We start from the raw sequence: 16408 nt of genomic DNA, 5'->3' as shown, positions 1-16408 counted from the left end.
TAACCGTAAGTGATGTATTAAAGTACTCCCTAAGTTGTGTGATTATCCCATCACAAACCGTCCATGCGTGGACCCAAGAGACAGAATTGGTTTGATCACAACCCTCCACAAGGACCCTTGACCCCAAATCAGTGATGGAGCTGGGCACAAATACGAATTTTGATCGGTCGTCTGATGGGGCCCCACTCAATAATTGCATCATATGTTGGTGCGATGGTGGGCCATGGAACCACCACTCGATGTGGGGTGCGAGTAATCGGTGCACCGTGTCCACGTCTCGGGCGCTTAGGGCTTCATAGAGGGTCCAAACAACCCTTATATTTGATTGTTTCTCTTCCAGAGTTTCCTGTGAGTCAGCCAGTTCTGGCAAAAACAAGCCGTGTCTTATGACTTCAGAGAGAGAGAGAGAGAGAGAGAGAGAGAGAGAGATGTTTGAGAACCGAAGCAAGAGATGGGTCGTCTATTAATAGACTTGGGAGGATAGAGAGAACGAGTGGTTTAACTAGTAAAGCCACCTTCTGCTGTCCCCACCCACTTGGTTTGATTAATGTCAAATAGATTGTTAGGATAGCAAGGAAACAGATTTCCTAGAGATTAGCACTACTTTTTTTTTTAGGGATTCTCAACATCTGTTTGATGGAGAGCCTTAAACTTGTCTTCAGATTAGTGTTTTGTTAATGTGGTTTGGATGGCCAGTTATCAAAATTTTAACAACTTTTAAAATAATTAAAATTTAATCATGCCAAAGAAAACAATTTTTAAGTTTGTGTAGATAAATTTTGAGAGTTTCTATTGCCACACCAAATTATTAACGTTTCACCAACTGTTTGCTATTTTTTGGTGATTTATATAGGAATGGGTGTGGTATTAGTAAAAGTTGATGTGACAATTGTGTAGTCGGAATCCGGTGGACGGTTTTGATGAATTCAATCGTACTGATCAGAAGTCGTTTTCAGCACCTCCCTCTCCGCAGTGGCGTGGTATCTGTCAAAATCACTCTGACGCTCAAATTAGAGAAGTAGATGAATGGTCTAAGACAATTGGTAAAGCTTTAATCCCTCCAAAAAGATTTCCTTCAATAGTGCTTACTGTGTTATTTATCCCCCTCCTAGTTGTCCATAGAGTCTCCTCCTCTATCAATTATAATCATGGGATATCTACTGACTCTGTAGAGTTGTTTACCTAATTGGGATCTCTTGGATTGATCGTACTAAACTACAGAGATCTCTAGGATTGACGTGTACGCATCAGCCTCATGGTTACCATATGACCTGGCCTACCATGCTCAACGAACCTAGTCTTGCTTAATGCTATGCTGTCCTACCAGCCAGGCTAAGGAGGTTTTTGCTGCGCCCGTATGCTGATCAGTGCCTAGTACTACTTAATCGATTTGGACACGTGTAAGATTTAGATTAACGTGAATTTTTATTGTTAGATTTTAATTTTAAATTTGATGTTCAGTGACTATAATTTTAAAAACTTTGATGCCATCGATTCTTTGAGATTTATCCCTAACAATCGATCTTCATTATTATTGATGTATACGAACGATCAAAATTATAAAGAAAAACAATCAAAATGACAAAGGAAAACAAAGATGAGATAAAACGCAAGATTTGTTAATGGGGTTCGTCTCAAAATCGAACTACGTCCTCGAACTACGAAGAATTATTCCACTATTCTTGAAGTCTTTCCTGATTTACAAAAATTCTTTTACTCTTTACATGATAGCCCCCTCATTATATAGAAAAAAAAATGAAATTAAACCCTAATGGAATGAGTCAATCCTCTCTCCTCCCTCTCCCAATCAACATATTCTCAATCAACTATTCAAATATGTCATTATCCAAAAGTAGAGATTTATGAAAAGATTTTATATTTCTAGATAAGATTATATTTTTAACTATTAGGGTATGTTTGATTGCACATGGAAAATAGGGTGGAAAATCAATTTCCATGGAAAATGACATTTTTCAAGTGTTTGATTGCACATGGAAATGGAAATTCATTTTCCACCCCATTCAAAAAGTCCACTAAATCATGGATTTCACTTTCCCACCCATATGGGTGGGAAAATGAAATCCACCCATATTTTCCATCCTCAATTCTACCCTACCACCACCACCACCATTACACTAACCTCGTCGTCGTCGTCATCGCCGTCGTCACCATCGCTGTCGCCGTCGGCTTCGTCTCCGACCACCTTCTCTCTCTCTTCTTTTTCTTTTTCTCCTTCTTCTCCATCCCTCATCTTCTCCGCCACCACCACCACCACCACCACCATATTCTCCCATCATCTTCCTCACTTACTTCCGTAGTCGCAGCTACCGTCGCCGTCGTCACCGTTACCGCTGTCACCTTCGTCGCCACATCCTCCCCCCTCCCTCTTCCTCGTCATCTTCTTCTTCCTCTCCCCCTCTTCTCATCTTCTTTCCCCTTCTCCTCTTCTTTTTTTTTTTCTCATATTTTTCCATGATTTTATCCAAGTGAAATCAAATAATGGAATTTGATTTTACAACCCTACCTATTTTTCACAACTAATTTTCCATGGATTTCAAATTCCATGGAAAGTGACTTTCCATGCAATCAAACATATCCTAAATAAAATTTAATCCAAAATATACCAATTGACGTATTGAAATACGCATTAAATCTGTCATGTGACCGATCATCAATATTCATTTTATTTACGTCACATGTCCTGTATCACTTTTTACCCACATACTGTAGAAAAAAAATTTCATTTGCTTTATAAAGATAATGATGTACACAATAAAATCTATAAGGCCCAACTAGGGTGGGAGCGTGTAAGTCACATCAATCTCATTCATTATCAAATGGTGACGAGAATTCTGATAAGCTCACCTTTTGTCCAGATTTTATTGATTATGAAATTTCACTTTAAAATACATATAAATCTCCTTAAAACTGCACAAATAATTAATGGAAAAATACTTTACCATTTGCGTCCAACACTGAGTTGACCTGACAGTGCATCGAGAACCATTGATTTTCTAACTTGTATCTCGAGGAAATAAATATATGGTTATCCATATATTACTAAGTCAACTTAGTATAGGACCCAATGTCCCATAGCCAATGTAGTATGACTCATAATTAATTAGTGGGAGGCACATGATTTTGCACATGAATTACAAAATGACTGAGGGTCCAATATGGTGTCCCGTTCTTATAATAAAGGCAAGGTGTCTACATGGTATATTTTTGTTAGGAGTTTGAAATACCTAAGACTTTTAACCAAGCGCAACCCGATGTGTTTGAATTCCAACAAAAATATGTCACATAGACACCTAATGTTATTAGAGGAATGGGACACCATTCTGGATCGCGACTCTTACAACATTAGTATTTATCTAGCACTAGAATTATATTTAATATTGTAAGATGATATTCTTGTAATTTAAAATTTAAAGCATAATGGATTTACTTCAACAATACTTATCCTTCTCTTATTGTAATAGTTGTGAGAGCAACAAAACTTCAAATAGTTGAGTTGAACATGTGAAACCTTGATATATGCAATCCGACCCAATCACAATGACAAAAGTCCCAAATTGAATATCCTTGAGAGTAGTTAAACTACTGGACATTTCGATGCTCCATTTTTTATTCAGTCCAAGATAATAGTACTTGGTATCGTGGCTTAAGGCAACCTTAAGACTGAAGACTACCAATTATCTGATTCCGAATAGGAAGATATTTGGAATCACTGTCGAGCTTACAAACACTCAACCAACAATAATTGAATGTGATGTAGTTTTTGAGGAAGTTATGTTGTGATATGACTAATGAAGTGACGACTAACCAACTAAAACACTTTGATGTAACTTAAGAAGTGATGTTTGATAAATAGAAATTCAACCTCAAATGTAGAGACTCGGTGTGTATTTTCATGAAAATGTATTTAATCCAGCATGGCATAGTTAATCAACTCAACGAACGTAGGGATGTAGTCGATTTTTTTGATGAATCCCATCAAAATTTTCCCGTTTTATTATTTTTGTACTTTTGATTTATTATGTTCATCAAGTTTTATCTACTTAGGTTGAAAAACCAACACAAAAAACAAGTACATGGTTTATTGAAATTTTTTGACAATATAAACGCTCTTTTTGCGCACACCCTGACATGTTTGCTCACAATCCAATAAATGTTTGACATGTAGAGCAAATGACATCAATAATAGAGAAAAAACTTCTTTCCCTCTTGCCCGCTATCCTCAGCCCACAAATTTATTATTTAAGATTTTAAATCTTAAAAAGAGTTGCAGGCCACCTTGATTATCATATTGAAATCCAACAACACAAACTTTTAAATGTCATGATAATATTCATACTAAAAAAAGAAAAAAAATTAAATTATTTTTCAAACTTGATCTAAGGTGTTGAAAAAATTAATTATTTTTTTTAAAGTTCATATAATTTTATCCTCTACAATCCCATTTCATCAAATCATATTTTTGAATATCACAACGTGATCAGATCAAAAAATTTCTTTTTATTATTATGAGTAGGAGAGAGAAAAAAGGCCTTAGGGGCATTTTCCAAAAAGGCGTAATATCATCTGCACCCTTTATTGAATGTCTTCATTCTACCCTTACAGTTGGTTTTAGTCACATATTTATATAATTACATAGGCAATAACCTACATGCCATATATGTTTCTACTAATCTCTTGTTGGCTAGATACTCTTAGTTTTCATAGAGAAACCTGATTCTTAGAGAATCAATGATTCTCGAGTTCGAATTGAATTCTAACTCCCATGTTTTAACAGCTCTTTAATTTTTAAATGATCAAATAACTAATCTTTACTGGACAATTAGAGTTTCATTCCCTATCAGGTAATTAGACCTTTTCTTCTTCTGCAGGAAATCTCTCTATCATCCTTGAAAATAACTCGAGAGCAATTGAGGTCTAACAATTGCTGCAATACATTTCTCAAGGCACCCCTGTTTGTTGGGCAAAAATCAACTCTTGCCAATGCAAAAAAAATTGCATAATATATTTTAGAAGAGTTGTGCTAGAGTAACATTAAACATCCATTGTTGATGTGGTGGTTCACACATAGCCATAGATGTGTTTCACTCATATTTTGATGAAAAACTTCTATGGTTCCATACATACACCCATGTTAGCAATGTGAGAATTGATGTAACTTTAACATTTTTCATTTTAAAATCATGATAATCTGACACTCTTTTTTGAAAATTTGCTGACCTGGTTGCTCACCAAATCATAAATCTTTTTTCCTTGTGTATCTCGAAGCAAAGAATCTACGATTCAGTGAAGAGAGTGTACAAAAAAGAGCGTCAGATCATCACGACTCTATATGTTATATATTATGGTAAATTCATATTTACATAAATATTTAATAATGGATATTTTTGTAAAGAGAGATCCCACCGACACCGAAGATTTTACAAGGAAAAGGGATATTTTTTGTCAATTACAACCCTTACTTTAGAGGGGTCACCCTTCTGTAGTTACTCCACACGTGTTTATCAATTAGTTGTGTTGAGTGACTTCAAAATTCACATTGATTCACACTTATGCTAATGTGGAGGTATGCATGGAATCATATATATGCTTTTCACTCCTAGATGAAAGCATCTATGATTCTGTGCACACATCCATGTCAGCTAAGTGAGAATGGATGTGAATTTTAAAGTCTCTCCTATATTATTCTTTATTGAGTTGTGATGAATGCATGTGATCTTGGTACAGAGGTGACGTGGCAAGGGCATAAAATCATAGATCATTTTCATCAGGATACACAAGAAAAAGATGTGCGGTTTTGTGCTCTAGTCACGTCAGGTGCATACCCAACCATGTGCATTCATCATTATTCTTCTTTATTAATTGACCATTGCCATCCCTTTTTTTGGTGTGAAAAAAACTAAAAAATGGCCTTCATACAAAGTCTGTTTCATGGCGGTTAATCATACCACCAAACATTTAGGTGCACTATTAAGAATGACCATTTTTTTAGTCCTTTACAACATGTCAACATTGTGGTATTGGATCATGTTTTTGAATTTCACAAGATGATCTAATCAGAAAATTTTGTTTTCACATGAGGGGCAAGAGAGAAAAATTCTCCTCTTATTGCTTATGTCATTAACACCACATGTCAAAATGGTGTTTGGGCTGTGAGCAAAAAAAATCACTCCAAAACCCACACATCACCTTCCATTACCCCTTGATTTTGTGGTATTTTCTCAGTTGATGAAGTGCACCAGCATGCCATTGTTGCTTTTCTTGACATCAAATTAATATAAGATTCATGATGAATGCACATGGTTTTTGGTACACGGCTGACTTGGCAAGGACATAGAACTATAGATCTTTTTCTTTGGGATACAAAAAGATACGATCGTGATTGGGCCGGACTTGAAAAATCGGTGGCCAAGACTGATTTTTATATCGACAAGCTGGGTTGGGTTTTAAATTATTAGGTTTGGGCTGGGCTTGAACCTGAAGAATTTGGTCTACGCCACGGGCTTGTTTTATACAGCTAAATGAATGCACACCTCAAATTATAAAAAGGTTTTTTTTTTTTTTTTTAAATCTTTTTAAAACCGTAAAATGCTACATAAAATTCATAAATGAAATTTACAAATCAAAAGTGAACTCATCGTATGAAAATGAGCCTCCTACAACTATTGGTCCTATATTTGGGGATAAAATATATCATTTTAACATGTTCCAATGATCATACCAGACATTAGATCCACAAATCTAATGGATCAATAGCAAGCTCACACCTTATTGAAAGGTTTCACCTCATTCGATCAAGCACGAAGCCTAAATAAATAGGAAAAATACACAAAAAGTCAAATAAAAAATAAGTAATGCAATCCTTCTCAAAATAAATAAATAAAATATTTTTCTCAATTAATCAATCATGAAACATGGACTGAAGAAAAGTCGTACCAATGAGATAAGAAAGGAGAAACAAGGTTAGTCTAAGAATAGAGCAAGAAAAATGGGGAATAGTGAAGAAAAAATTACACAAAATGAGCTCAGGGGTGACCCCTCTTTCTTTTATTTTTATTTTAGTAATGTAATTATTTGAATTTAATTTGACTAATGCGAAATTCCTTAAATACGTCTGCCTTCTTTGAAATATCATAAAGGATTCTTGTAGGTTGAGCCCCTTTTTTAAAGAAAAATATAATAAGGGGAACATTTGAATATGTTTGATTCTATTTGATAGAATAAAATTTGAAAACAGAATAAACTCGGATGAGGTTTGAGGCACTCCATTAAATGAATGGCTGAGATGAGAGAATTATCCTCGTGACAGCCAAATCAAATGTATCACTAGGAAACCTGTGTTGTAGTTGCTGAGCAAGATTTATTATTCACTTGTACTCCTAAGTCCTAACAAGCTCCAACAAGATTACATAAAGTTTACTTTATCTAAGTTTTAGAACATTTTTAGAAACCTCTACCTAATTTTAAAATATTTTCAACTTATTAGAAGGAAAATGCCCCATTAAAAATATTTAGTCTAACAATATACTAAACATTTGTGTGAAAATAAATTATTTGGTGCATCAAGGTTGTTTATTCTGAGAAATCGTAGAGAAACCAAAGGGCTGAGATTCGATCGGGCTCACGTGTTCTCTCTATATTTTATCATCAAAAGTCCCTTTCTGTCTCACGTTGCATCTGTTGTTTGATCATGGTTAATTGAAAATGTCAGCAAGAAGAAATATATAACTGACGTGTATTCCAAAAAAAAAAAAGTACCCCAAAAATAGAAAGCTGAAACCACCTTCCCTTTGAAAACCCCACTTTATTAAAGCTTATTGAAGTTGCTTAGCATATTTGTTTAATCAAGGCCAAGTGTGATAAAAATGAAAGAAATGTGTATTGGAAAATAACCCCCCAAGTTTTGGAGAATATTTAAGATACACCCTTATTTTTTTCGTACTAATAGGATGACATGCCCCCTTTGTACTCAGTCTTCTATGATAGACTTATATAAAATTATCTGAATTCCCTCAAATCTTCCAACTTATAACCAAAAACACCATTCAATAATTTTATTTTTTTCTTTCTCTTAATCAGTCGAAGATAAGGGCATTTAACATAGAATATTTGGAGAACCAGAAAATATGAAATTTTAGGTGAAAAATAACAGCCTTTTGTTTTTTGAAGTCAAAGATAAGGGCATTTAACATTAGTTTATAAGAGAATTTCAGAAAAATATAAATAATAAAAGAGTAATTTCACGATACTGATTCGATCTCTCATTGGAGAATTTTTAAATAATTAAAAGTGGAAGGTTGTGAAACATAAGCGTGTGGAGTGAGAAGTTTTGCAAAGATGTTGGAGAATGTGCAATTTTTATTAAAAGAAAAGTAAAATAGTAGTGCAAAAGCAAAGAAAAAGATTTAGGTCCAGTGACCATCACCGAAGAATGGTGTACCAAGGTTAGTAGAGCTTATGTTTTGATATAATATGAACAAATAATTTATTGATAATTATTGGATGATAGTTACATTATCTCATTTGATTTATATAGATTCAAATGATCCATCAATATGAAAAAGGAATCAATCAATCCAATCTATTAAACTTAATTGACATAAAACTTTAAGATATGAGATGAGATAAATAATAACATTGATAATAAAATATTTGATGCAGCGCAACAAGTCCAAGCAAGTCCACGAACCGGTACGAGTGACGAAGTCAAAATTATTCAAGTAGACCTTCATTTATTGTAAAAAAATTTAGATGTTTTTACTAGTTTAAAAAAATTTCATTTTATCAATAATTTTAATTATAAAAATCGGAATCAACGAACCAATTGAAAAATTATTTTTCGTCCTGCATCAACATCTAATACACATTATTATTATTTTTGCCTATAACCTATCTTTATAATTTATGATTTGTCTCTAGAGGCTCATAAGACAAAATGACAAACAAGGCAACAACTTTTTATTACATTAGAAAACCAAACAAACCCTAAAAGCTTAAATGAAGCTGGACGAGGTTGAGATCCCTTACATCTCTGCAATCCAACCCACGATATTACAGTACTTCATCCCATTGGGATCAAATCTACTACCTCTTTTTTTTTTACTGATACGAAATTACGGTACTGACCCTAGATTGCCAGGATAATGCCTGGTACAGAACTATCAGAAAGGCTACTCTGCCAAAGGTTCTCACAATGAAATGTGGACGACGATGGTGATGGTGACAATTGACTCGAGTTTTTTATTAGTGTAACCGTAAGTGACGTATTAATGTACTCCCTTAATTGTGTGATTATCCCATCATTTACTGTCCATGCATGGACCCACGATACTGAATCGTTTTTATCGAATCCCTCCACAAGGACTCTTGACCCCAAATCAGTGATGGAGATTGGTACAAATATGAATGATTTTTCGTCTGATGGGGCCCCAGTCAATAATCGCATCATATGTTGATGTGAAGGTGGGCCATGAAACCACCATTCGATATCTGGTGCGAACAATCGATGCACCGTATCAACGTCTCCACTACTTAATCCTTCATAGAGAGTCCAAACTACCCTTTTATTTGACTCCCTCGTCTCTTCCAGAGTTTTTTGTGAGTTAGACATTTCTAGTAAAGAACGTACCCTGAGAGAGAGAGAGAGAGAGAGAGAGAGAGTTGGGGGAACTCGAAGGGACGTTGTATGGTATGGAATGAAGATATATGGGTTCTCTTATATAGGACTTTGAGAGAGAGAGAGAGAGAGAGAGAGAGAGTTTGGAAAATGAACACACTTCATCAAAGGAACGGCTGAGATGAGAGGATCTTCCTAAATATTCCAAGGTACCTACAAATTTGCATACATCCTCTCATCTCAACCGTATGTTTGATTGTGAGCCTCAAACGTCGTTTAAGGTTGGCAAAATCACGTCACCCGTCACTAAATTATATATCAATGTGCATGTATTAGCCATTATCTGAGTGGTGGTGATTTAAGTCTGGTGGTCCAAAGTTTTTAAGGTCCAATTTGCCCAATGAGAATGTAACACTTGGCCGATATTTCCTTCTTTGTACATTATATCCTATGTCAAATATGGAAGTAGTGCCTCACATACAAAAGTTCTAATTTGCCCACCTTCATATATATGTATCTCTGGTCGTGATAATCGGACTCTCCCTCGTGACATACTAAAAACATTCTCTTGATGTGGCATGTGCTTGAACCATAGATTTTATATCTCGAGATACACATCTGCACATCTCCATAAACATATACAATTATGTATCCCAAAGAAAAAGATCTATGATTTTAGCACATGCCACATCAGGAGAGTATTTTAAATATGCCATGTGGGAGAGTTAGAAAATCATTACTCATGTATTATTTCAATTTATAAATAACTAGTGGGGAGAGCACATGATGAGTTTTTAAACTATTTTAGTAAATATAAAATAGACTTAATGGTAAACATAATTGAATTATTTATCTTCTTTGCAGCATAGGATGTTGGTAGTGGAAATGACGCTCGTGAACCTAATGTTTTGACGTAAAATAATAACCATGCACTAAAGAATTGGTCCAACTCAAATTGTCATGTCTTCGGTCTTATAGATATCGTCTATAGATTTTAAATTTATTATTCTTACGATTACAATTTGACAATCAAGTCCATGTAAATTTAGTCAAGGTGACGAATTAACTTTTTATTTGTATTTGTCACTTCACATTTCATCCATTTGCCTTTGTTGATTCTGTATGTTTTTATAGTTTTCGAAATACTTAGTCGTATCCCCTATTTTTCTTCTTGCATCATAGTCCGATATTATAACATATGGTGTTGCTAAAGATCCGTGGAAAATTAGTTGTAGTATACAATATCCCTGTGTTGGCACTCTGATTTGGTGTCATTTTTCATTTAATCACCAATTCAAGTACTACTTGATTTTATCAAGAATGAAGTCGAGGATTTAGGTTTGTTCAGGAATTTCTGGTCGGTTGAAGAATGAAAGTTATTGAGAATTAAATAATTGGTTAGTAACCAAATGATTGGTTTGGATTTCAGCATTTTTTTAGAGATTTATTAGTCTAATTAGTTATTTACCAAACAGAGACCGACTAATTCTAGATCACAAGTTGGTGTGGTGGTACAATTAAGTCTAAAAAGTACCCCTTATTTTATTTTTTTAATTTTAAATTCTAAAATGAGTTGTGATTTCTCTAACTCCCTACCTCTCACACACTCCCCCATATTCTTTTGATGTGGCATGTGTTAGAATCATAGATTTTCCTCGGAATACACAACTGCACATCACTATAAATATGTGCAATTGTGTATCCCAAGGAAAAAAACTATGGTTCTAACCACGCTGGGAGAGTATGGAGGAGAATGTCCGCGGGGGGGGGGGGTCAAAAAATCATTATTCATTTAATATTAATTTTGCAATTCGAACCTCATGAGAGGAGTGCTTATTGTGATCTCCTTCAACATACTTCATCAATTTTTTTTTTTTTTTTGGTTCTTATTCTTTCAGCATTGCCCTTAATCACGATTGTATCTTTTCTCCATGTTTCAGTCATTCATGTGAAGTGCAATCTATACAATAATAATAATAATAAAAAAAGATGATGACAAAGGAATGTAATATTTCCTCTCTTTTATCTTTTTTTTTCTTGACTAGAATCATTTTTTTATAATTAAAATCATAGTAGAGAAGGATTTTTTAAGTGACGATGCAAGGGGTGCCACTACATGGTAGAAAGTTTCATATGTAGTTGTTTTTTTTTTTTTTTTTTTACTAGATATCACTGCAGACAGTCGACTGGGCATGTACTTGGGCTTTGCCCCAGTTCATAGACCATGATTTTGTCTCAGGGCACGTGCAACACCCATAGGTAGTGCGTGTGCCCATGCGGGTGGCCCCTCAGGAATTAATGCTTATAGTGGGTATAAAACTCACGAACTACCTTGGGGTTTCATGGATAGTTAATTGCTTCTCTATATATATTATAAGGTCCCTTTCTGTTTTTATAAAGATGTAATCCACTAATGATATAAATTCTTCAAACCTTAATGATGAAGAGCTGTCTCATTAGAGAAAAATCGATATAATTTGTCTTCTTTGACAATTACCACCTTTGATATGACAGATGTCATCTTGGCCCCTTAATCGCAACCTTTGTGTGGTTGACCCTTAATTAGTTTTCTTAAGGTTGAACAATTAAAAAGATCTGATTGTTACTTAAGTACGATTGGAAAGAAGATTATTAATCTTTCAAAAAATTTCATGACTCCTTTAAAAAGTGTTTCTAATAACTTTTTATCACTAAATTTTATATATGTGACAAATAAAAGATAATGGTGTGGAACATCGATCGATGGCTGATGGGCACAAGTTGATGCACACCTATAGACTTTTATAAAGAATCATTAAAATTCCATTCTTATTTTTCATTGAGAGATTCAGGTTAATGAAATACAATTACATTTCGACACTCAAATCAGCTGCCAACTTTTCATGTCTATTATGTTTATTTTCCTTCCATTTTGGATCTCTAGGCACATATTTCTTTAGTAAGTTTCTAGCCATAGAATTTCTCCCATGAAACTTGATAAAGGAGTTGGATTACGTCAATGACGTAAAATCCCTCCACGTCGTCACATGACACTTGAACAAACATTTCATTCCATTTATGTTAGGGCATTCTCTAGATGTGACGTGCTACAATGGATTCCAATTATAACAAAATGCATGACTCTAAACAAAAGTTAATGGAGGAATTTTAAGAAAATAAAGACAATCAAACTAAGAAAGCAAATCAAGAGAAAGAAAAATAAAATACGATTACATATAGAAACACAGAGATTTTACATGGTTCTCTTAAGATTGAGATACATCCACAGATCACATCGATTTCACTGTGAAAAAAAAAAAACTCGCAGTTACATATTACACCCTTTCACTGAAAAAAAAAATATATACCCCTCTAGAAAAATCTGACTAGGGTTTTATATGATATTAGTAAAATTATGAAAATACCTTCGAAAATTTTTCTTTTGAGGACTCTGCCCTTGAACCCCCACCTTTCAAATAGGGGGGGTTGTTGGCCCCCCTCCGACCCCCCAGCTCGATCGACATCTTCATTGTGTATAAAGATGAACAAATACTCCTTCTAGACCAATACCATTATACTCCACAAAAAATAACAAGCAACACTCAAGTGCTACTTTTATTGGATAATTTCATTCCATTCATGTTAAGGCATTATTTGTAGGCACGAACAAATTTTAGTATAAAATTAAATAGGATAAATTGCCCCTTCTATCTTTTATCTCAATCACTATCCTCGTAAGAATGAAAACCCCTTTCAACTTTACTTCTTTCCTTTTTCTTCTTATTCTTCAATAATAATCCTATAATTTTATTATCCTTCCTCTTTTATCCCTCTACCCTAAAGAGGGTGCCTATGCCTAAACTCATATACATATATAGATAACTCGTTTCATTTCATGGTGGGTGTCCACATCATTAGTGGAAACCATGTCATCGTCCCAACACAAGAGCCTTCCTTGTTAAAAATTGGTGTGCAGCTTTTTCTTTACTTGTAGAAGTTCTTGAGTAATGATAATCTTACACCCTCATGTGGCATACTCAAAATACTCTCCTAATGTGGGATGGGCTACAACCATAGATTTTATTTCGTCGTGATACATAATTGCACAGATTTATGGTGATGTGTGATTGTGTATTCTGAGACATAAAGTCTATGGTTCTAGCACATGTCACGCCAGGAGGCATTTTGAGTATTCCTGGTGGGGGAGTCAGATCATCACAACTCTTATATCTTTCATGGATAAGTTGGTGAGAATATAAGAAAGATACCACTTAATTTAGCAATGTAGGCCATATGGTGTGGTTGGCGAGGTTCATGATTTTAAAATTCCCAAGGGTCTAGATGACTTAAATCGAGTCATCCCAATCTCAAAGAATGAGATGGTCAATGCAAATCGTCTATCACTTGACTCAAAAGAAAGAAAAAAAAAAAAATCCAAAATCCTACCTTTTGGTATTTTTAATTTTGTTGAAGAAGAAGAAATTGAAGATGAGAGGGAATTTCAAAAGTGGGTTCATTGCAAAAAATCAATTTGTCTTGGAGATGCGGGGTATCGATCCCCGTACCTCTCGCATGCTAAGCGAGCGCTCTACCATCTGAGCTACATCCCCATCTATGTATATTTACATTATTCTTATTATTTAATTCATTAAAATAAAGTAAAAAAATATCATTTCTAATTTGGAAGCCAAGACACAACAATATGGAGGTTGTTTAGTCCAAGAAGAACATAATGGAGGCTTTGTGTACCTTTCTCCTAATTGGATTAGTTTACATCCTTTGGATGTAATCAATCTATAATGGTCCACAAGTATGAAATCAGAGCATAGAGAACCCTAATTAAGAAGGGGTGGTTCTTTGCTTTTGCTTCTATTAAATTCTGCTTCGGTTCCACCTGAATCCACTTTGTTGGACTGTATAATATAGTACCTAATTTGTTTTTACATGACTGGCTAACCTTGGATTAATAAAATGTGCTTCAACTCAAAAAAAAAAAAAAAAAAATCTAATCAATTACAAAGATATCGATACGCAAAAGCATCATTGTTGTCTTCTAGTTGTAATATTCGGAGGTACAAGTGTGCAAGGGAGGGAACACAAAAGCATCAAGTTCAAAGATATTGATATCTTAGGTTGTTGAGTGCCTCCAAAACATTATATAATATATTCAAATATCATTTTTTTTTCGCTTCTTTAACTTCATCACCACTTATTATCTCTTGCAAATATATATATTCTCTTTTACAATTTAGTAAATTTTAAGAAGGTTAATTATATTTTATTTAATAAATTTGTGCATTTAAGAATTATAATCTCGACTCTAACATGATCCATAGTTGTTATATTTTCGCTCACCCATATCAATAATGTTTTGGTTGCATTTTTCATATTATGATTAATTTACTAGTAATTAAATAATCAATATATGTTGTAACGATTGAAGTTTCTTTAAATTAATTATATAATTTTAAAATATTTAAACATTGCACCGTTGTTGTCTTCTAGCTGTAATATTCACCAATATTTCATTTGTAATGTTTATTTTTGAGGATATAGATGACTAATATCTATTTAAGAAAAAATATATAGATACGTAATATATGAAATGGAGTAACCTTGAGAAATATCCAAGCCTTGGACCTTTCGCACATATCGCACCACTTCAAAGCCGTCCTGGGGGGATGGTAAAGGAGTTCATGGTTGACGTAGATAAGAGGGAATTACTTGCGGATAGAGCTGAGAGCCTCTTGCTTTGCTTGAAGCAGTGATTTCTTGGTCGCCCGCAAACAACCTTGGATATGAGCAAGATACAATTCAACAAGGTTCAACCCCTCTTCTATTCGAAAAATTGTTTCTCACTAATTCCTTCTGGTTTAAATTGAATCCACAATTTTCACTCTAATGAATTTTGAAACTTCTCTTTACAGGATGTTGGGAAATTCATACTAGAGAGTTACTCGAGAGTTTTGGAGAGCCTAGCATATAATATTATGGCTCGTATTGATGATTTATTGTATGTGGATGACTTGACCAAGCATTCAGATCAGTTCCTACTGTCAGTGTGAGAGCGTTTTAATTCCGTAGTCAGTGCCTGTCTTAAGCACTCCCATGCAACAACATTTACCACTCCAAGCTTCTCACCAGCACCACTTGTTAGTCCTGCAAGGGTGGGAGATAGATCCCCATTCCTCAACGGCAATAAACCTCACCATCATCGTGGGTTTGGCGTAAAGAAAGTCTTGACAGATTACCTTGGTGTCGATACTAAAAGGAAGAATGCAATGAATCCAATTGACGCGTCTGATTTGGTCAAACGCACGATTAGAGAAGCACATGCATCTTGAAATGGTGCAGAAAGTCTTGAGAGCTGAAAATGAAGTCCTCAGCCACCTGCTGACACTGCACTGATTTCTAGAAGACTTGTAGAGCCAGGCATAATGCTTTTAGTTTCATAGAAGTGGGATTCAAGAACAAAAGGGTGTGATCATAAAAATTATAACGAGTAGTGAGACTAATGCTAACAAATTGAGTGGTTAATGCATCGATGATTGTCGAGGAATCTATTGCTTAATTTTGTAGTACTTTACTCTTCTTTTTTTAAAACAATTGAATTGTATCTGTACATGACTTGAGTGTTATTTTTGAAAAGGTAAACCTGAAATTATGAGCCCAATGCCGAACATATTTCTATATGTTTTATAATCAACACAAAATCAGTCTATCAATGGAATTCAACCACTCCCTGCAAAAGAACAAGTGTGTGTATATTTAACCAACCTTGCTTGCTTAGTAATA

The 16408-nt window shown here is 34.5% G+C and overlaps 1 non-coding gene across 1 annotated transcript; it reads right to left on the bottom strand.

The window, feature by feature from the left end:
* Nucleotides 1–14150: 14150 nt before the first annotated feature.
* Nucleotides 14151–14223, bottom strand: TRNAA-AGC (transfer RNA alanine (anticodon AGC)). Its single transcript has one exon. It is a non-coding gene; the product is annotated as a tRNA-Ala (tRNA).
* Between the last annotated feature and the right edge of the window lie 2185 nt (nt 14224–16408).

This window comes from Akebia trifoliata, chromosome 6 (genome assembly GCF_017979445.1).
Source record: "Akebia trifoliata isolate Shusen 1 chromosome 6, ASM1797944v1, whole genome shotgun sequence".
Lineage (NCBI taxonomy): Eukaryota > Viridiplantae > Streptophyta > Magnoliopsida > Ranunculales > Lardizabalaceae > Akebia > Akebia trifoliata.
This window is presented reverse-complemented; position numbering and strand designations above follow the sequence as displayed.